At 40.1% G+C, this 6,554-nt stretch overlaps 1 long non-coding RNA gene across 4 annotated transcripts; it reads left to right on the top strand.

Moving 5' to 3' along the window:
* The first annotated feature begins 2,469 nt into the window (after positions 1-2,469).
* On the top strand, positions 2,470-5,158 carry 4930555A03Rik (RIKEN cDNA 4930555A03 gene). Of its 4 annotated transcripts, NR_166406.1 has the most exons (3): positions 2,470-2,597; positions 3,181-3,447; positions 4,193-5,158. It is a non-coding gene; the product is annotated as an RIKEN cDNA 4930555A03 gene (long non-coding RNA). The 4 variants fall into 4 exon arrangements; NR_166403.1 differs by having other exon boundaries at positions 3,181-5,158; NR_166404.1 differs by having other exon boundaries at positions 3,186-5,158.
* The last annotated feature ends 1,396 nt before the right edge of the window (positions 5,159-6,554 follow it).

Raw genomic sequence — 6,554 nt, forward strand, 5'->3', positions numbered from 1 at the left:
TTTCTCCAGTCACATGCACTTCAAGCTTCAAGGAAAATATGCTTCTCTGCCTAAAAGGCTAAATAAAAAAGCATTTCTTATTCTGCAGTAAGCCCCATCATTAACCCTCTACACTCTTGAAATAGCGTTCCCTGTGGAGTAATGTGGATAGGGGGTGGGAAGCTACATGAGAGAAAGGCCATTGCCTTACAGTGAGCAAAAATCTGGATTAACATGATTAATAAAAATGTACTTTTTTGAATCAATATTCACTGTGGGCTCCTTATAGAGTGGAATGCTTCCCTTTAGAGGGTGATTGTAATAGCCATCTTCAATTTCCTTTTCCCAGTAATACCTATTTCCTCAAAAATTGATTCTGAAAATGCCCACCAGGCTTATTCACACTTCTTTTTAACCTCGCCTTCGTGGTTGCAAAAGATGCTTTTGCAATGAGACCTGGCCATTTCATCTAATAGCACAGATGGGCCACTGGTAAAAATGCAAAGTAAACACCCATATTTGAATAATAATGATGGCTTCCTGGTGAGGAAGATCCCTCAAGCAGGAGGAGGAAATAACTCCCAGCTAGTCGTAAGTAATCACCACGCAGTGTGTACTTGGAAAGCTCACTCCTGTCCAACACCTAAAATAGGGATAAAGAGTGGGGGAGAAGGACCAGGGGTGTGAAGACAAGCAAATAATGGAGACCTGTGGACAAATAAGCTTCCTGGGTCAAAGATAGTGCTAACATGGTTTACCTAGTCATTTCCAAGTTCAATTTGTAGACAGGGTTCAGAAGAAGAAAAGCACTTTGAATTTGAACTAAAATCCCATTTTCTTTTGCTAGATAATAATTTGAACTATATGGTGATGCTTCTATTTCTTCTCTGTTTGTGTGTGTGTGTGTGTGTGTGTGGGTGGGTGGGTGTGTGTGTGCACATGCACTCGAATGTGCACTTGTGTGTATGTTTGTGTGTGTACTGAGTACAGAACTTAAAGTTTAACTTCTCTAAACATATTTTTTATACATTCTATGACTACCGTATATCCTCAGCCCCTACCATGGTGTTGACAGTTTCTCCAGAGCCACCTTCTGCTTGGTATGTGACTGACTGACATTTGCCAAGTGATGTATATACCAATCTCTTATCTAACTTTAAGTAATTGAATAAAGTAGGTTTAACAGTGTTGGATTGTCATCATCTATAACTGAACACAAGGAAGCCAACGTTGCAGAGATGAGCTATATGATGCTACTTCAGAGGCTGCTTTTGAAAGATTCATGTTAAGAAATGTTTATGTATAATATGTATGTGTATCATATTTTATGTTCCTCAAACTTTGACTTACATTTTGAAGTAAAATGTATTATAATGTCTATATTCATGAATTATATTAAGGCTGATTAATAAAGACTTCAGATCACTTTTTAAAGTATATTATAAAGAGGAACATCAAATAACTATACCATATTTATTGCCATTTTATAGATGAAAAATTAATTATTTTCATATGCATTTCTTATAGAGTTTATTGCTGAGTACTCAAAGAGGAAAAAACATCTGCTTCCTTTTTTTTAGAATTTTTCATGAATTAGGTTCTTGATAGAGATTACTGCATCAGCAGGCCTGGGTGGTTAGAGACCAAGAACCGACAGAAGAAAGGTGAGAAGCCATGACACATCGCTTTCTTTCTAATGTTTATTTGTTTAAGATTTTGAAAACTATTGTCAGAACAGTATATTCTGAAGCTGAATCGCAGCCGTCTGCCTTAGAAGTAAAATTCACACTGAATTATTTAATTAGTTCTATACCAGATAAATTATGTTTGGTGTTTTCTGAATCAAAACAACTCTTATCAGGGCATTTGATGTGGTTCTTAGTAGATACCAGATTGTTTAATCCATGCTACTCAACACGTTGCTGTGTTTAGATTTGTTGCTACAAGGATGATTCCGTGGCAGTTTTATTAATGTTTATTATTTGCATGTCTATGTTCCCGTGTATCTGGTTATACAATGCCTGCAGGCACACGAACCATGCCTTATTTAGAAGCCAGTGGAGTCTTCCTCTCTTTCCATCTTTATGGGGTATCTGGTCACCAGGTTTGTACAGCAGTCATGTCACCTGGTAAGCTATCTCCCTGGTCCTTTGGTATTTCTATGCAGATAACCTCAAAGACAGTTACTGTGGACTGGTACCTACCACTCACAACACATATTAAAGGTTTGACTCTTTCATAAAAGGTAAGAATTACACACTGCAAAGGTCAAAGTATTTCTTTCTCCTTTCTCCAAAGGTCAGGCCTTGTTATATTTATATTGCTACTTGAAAGCTGTGATTAAACATTGTTATTTGTAGTGTTTTAGCATTAATCAACATCTGGGTGAAATGTCAGAATCAACTTCCACTTTCCTAAGGAGTTTGCCTTACTCTGAGCAGCTGGGTAAGAGTCGAGAGGAAGCAGCTCTGTCCCACCATGCAGTGCGTCAGTTCCAGGAGGAGGGCGCATGGGGTGAGCTCAGGGCAGAAGGCTTTTGTTCCAAAGCCCCTCTGACCTGAACGCACACACTCACAGCGTGCCCTGTATCTGGCTCAGAAGCCGTCGCTCCGAAGAAGGTAAAGCGAGACAATATTTAATACTTCAAAAGAGACTGATTGTATTTAAGGCTCAGCCTTTATGAGTCAAGCACAAATTTTCAGATTGCTTTTTCAATGCCAGGAAGCAAGATCCTGGTGTGAGAGCAAGCTGCTCCCTCACAAACAGAAAGAGAACAGGCCGCAAAGGGGGTGGGGGGGACCGTAGTCTGAGGGCCTCTGACTCACCAGAGATCACAGAAGGCCAGCTGTCACCATTGTTACTCTGCTCTTTTAGAAGATAACTGTCTGTCTTACTATTCCTTTTAAAGTATGCCAGAGCAAATCCAGATATTCTTTAATTAATACTCTCAGGGTGGTTTGAATATTTAAAAATAAGGTTTTGAAAAACGTACAAGGCAGTATCACACTGGGGAGGCCGAATTGCAGACGTAAAGTTGACTTTAGCCAGTTTTCTCCTACCCTCTTCTAACACAAACTGGTGAAGCTCTGAGGTTGCCCTTTAAAGGCAGGTGAATTCTAAAGGGGACGGCAAATGAACAGATTTCTCCCTTGGTGTGTGTGTTTAACCATGTGAGCTAATTTCCTATTTCTCATCCTCCAGAGCAGCCTTCAGACTACCAAGCAGAGTAATTCCTCAGAATTGTCCCACGTTGTCCTAGAGAAGTCGTCTTTATAGGCATGGAGTAGGGTGTCTGCAGGCCTCCAGTCAATTCCAACCGATTTCAACTGCCAAAGTTAAAAGTTGCCATTGCAGTTACTGTCGGACCAAAGTAACCCCTGAGAACTCTCCACATTTGTAAAACGGACTGAAAGGTTCAGTGGCGTTTCCCACCTGGAACAGGACTAGTAATGCTTTGAACGTGAAGAGGTATTAATGGCCACTTGCCCTTTAAACCACAGAGGGACAGCTGAGCACAGTGACCTTCTAGCCCAACTTGAGAGAAGCAGGAAATGGGGTCTGAGGCTGAAGGTTCAGATGATAAAATGCCCCTCGGGAAGATAACGAAATGCTTCATCCGATGGTGGCCCAAGACACCTCTTAAAATCTAAGGAAATCGTTTCCCTTTTAAAAAGCTGCTTTGTGGAAATAACAAGTGAGATCTTTTCCTGCTGTTTGTCTCTCTGCCTGAATCCGGACATATTTTCTCTCACAGATGTCAATCTTTTGCTAAAAGTCTATAAATGATATTTCTTTTAATAGTCCTAAAACATAAACTACTGTTTCCTCCAACTCTTTCTAGGTTCCCAGAATGTTTCCATGGTCTTATTCTATTACAATGTTTGAAACTTTAGTAATATTAAGAAATCCATTCTCCACATGAGTCCATCAGCTTCACTCTGTTCTCACATATTTCCCCACAGGTGGCTGGACAGGGAAAATCTAAATGACTGGGATAGCTAATAGCCTTAAAAATACTAGGCCCCAAGTAGCAAAGAGACTGTGTCTCTAAACATCTGGATTCATTGCACACTATATGCAAATTGATGCCAGCATATTTACAAAGGTCTCTGTATACCCAGAATACCAGGTAACTGGACCTCTATTTTTCTGGAAAAGAGGTTTTGAAATATCGTTAACGGACATAAGTGTCTGTATCACTTCTGCCTCCTAGATGACTGTCCCCTGTGAGGAACTGTCGTGGGAATGAGGCGATAGGACTGGTTGAAGGAAATGCTAAGAAGCTCTCTCCTTTGTGGACTGAGGGACCAGCTTCAACACCAGAGGGGTGCAATCCCAGCAGAAAAGGAACACTGTCTCTAATGTTGCAACAAAGTAACCAGCATGAAGTTAGCAAGAAGAAATCACGGTTGCAGCTGCTGAACACTGATCCCTACCTGCTTTAAACTTAGATCCAGAACGGAGCCGGCACAGTGACTTACGTCACTCCCACTGGCTTAAGAGAACAGAGAATGACATATAGACAAGATGCTACCTCCCATGGAAAGGCCCCTATACATAAAGTCACTTTATTTCTCTGTCACTTCCCTGAAAATAATTTATGTAATTATGCTGTTAATGAAGTCTAACAACTCAAGGTTTGTTTATTGACTATTACTTAATGCTACCAAAGCATGTGTGAATACCCTCCCACAAGATGGCACCTGTTGATTCTCCTTCATAGTAAAGATAAGAGATTCCAACCACTCCCTCTCCTATGCCCACTCCCAGATATGTGTAATTTCTTCCCACTCCTTCCAGTCTCAGAAGGGGTAAGATGAACTGAGAAGGGACCCTATTTGTACAAATAGGTTTCAGGATGTTGTCATATGTGCTTCCTGGGACTCTGTGGTAATAAGAGCTGTTTTAAGGTCACTCATGCATAAACCCCCATCCACGATTTGATAAATAAACCCACCGTCCAACCAATCAAAAATGCTAAAGTAGGGAGAAATTGTTCTTCCTTTTTGTTGATGCCAGTGCCCTAGCCAAGGTGAATAGACGTTTGTTCAAGCTGTTGCTGTAAAAGATACTGTGATGTTCATTTGTAAATATCATCAGAGTTACTCCTACAGGTCGACTCTCTGTGTAAGACACTAAAAATGGATAATACTCATCAAGTTTCTCATGTGTCCATTAACACATTGTCTTCTAGAATCAATCCTCATTTCCATTTGCAGATGTATTCTTGTCTGTCAGGGTGTGATGTCTAGAACAGTGGTTACCTCTTAGTCTAAAAGGCTCATTCTGGACCAAGATGACTGCATTCCATTAGTTACAGGGAGTGGTTCCAAAGTCAGTATTCAGACTAAATCCATTTAATCAAATAATTTTATGGATTGAGTTACAGAGACAGGAACTAAGATCTACCCTTTCCAAGGATTTCCTTCAGTGAGAAGAAAATAGTGTGGTGATTCAAGAGGGTGTTATGATGTACACGGGATATATGAAGGCATTCTGATATACACAGAAAGAAAGGTCATGATTGCAATGGACAGAAGGAAACCCAATCCATTGGACACAGAGCCTGACCTGAACCTACCAACATTATTTAACATCAGTATTGAGTGTCACTTGAAAGAATTAAATATTTGGTGCTAAAAGAACCAGTAAATAGCAGCTTTGTTCATCAGCTAGTTTGAAATTGTTGCTGCCTTCTTTCTAGTTTCTACGTTAGTTAAAGTTGTTTTGAAATAGAACCGAGAGAGAGAAGGTAGGTAGGAAGGAAGATAGATAGACCCAGATCTATTAGATTGATTTCCACTATTAAAGACAGGGTCATCCTCCTTCAGGTTAGGTCCTTCCTTCCCTGTTAGTCCTCCTCGGGTCAACAGCCATGTGCAAGTAGCAGAGACAAAGACCTCTGTAGTTTCTTAGCCAAAGAATGGAGACCAATGATCCAGTCCTAATATAAGATGTAGAACCAGGAACTTGCCTGGAGACATACTGGAGAGTAAATATTCAAGGGCCAAAGAAGCTGGAGACAAATTGTGGAGTTATGCACTAATAAGCATATTCATTCCAATAGATGGCTGAGTACACATGCTAGACAGCTTTCTTACTTTCTGCCTGTACTCCATTGAAGACATCAGCTTATCCTATAGCATGGTCCATGTTTAGCCTCATCTTCTCTTCCTTGTGTAAATTCTCTGGGAATGCCCTAACAGACACAGCCAAAGGTGATCCATTTCTCTGCCAGATGGTTCCCTAAGTGGTCAAGTTGACAGTCACAACTCACCATCAACAGTCCTTGCATGTGATGTTATATTCTAGTCATCTTCACTGTCGCCATACTGTGTAGATAGATACTAGTTGCTTTCATAGAGACAGGAAAGCTGAGTTGACCCAGGTCAATTCTTTTTTGTTTTTTTTTTTTAAAGATATGTCATTTTAACTATAAATCTTGTCCTCTTACACATTCCAAGGTGTTCCTTCCTCTAATTTTGCTCATGGAATATAACAGAATTCAAAAGGCTCCTTATATTTGAATTATAATCTAATTTTCTGGCCTTAAGTGTACAATGATGCAAGACTAT

The sequence above is a fragment of the Mus musculus genome, chromosome 3, assembly GCF_000001635.26.
Source record: "Mus musculus strain C57BL/6J chromosome 3, GRCm38.p6 C57BL/6J".
Taxonomy (NCBI): Eukaryota; Metazoa; Chordata; class Mammalia; order Rodentia; family Muridae; genus Mus; species Mus musculus.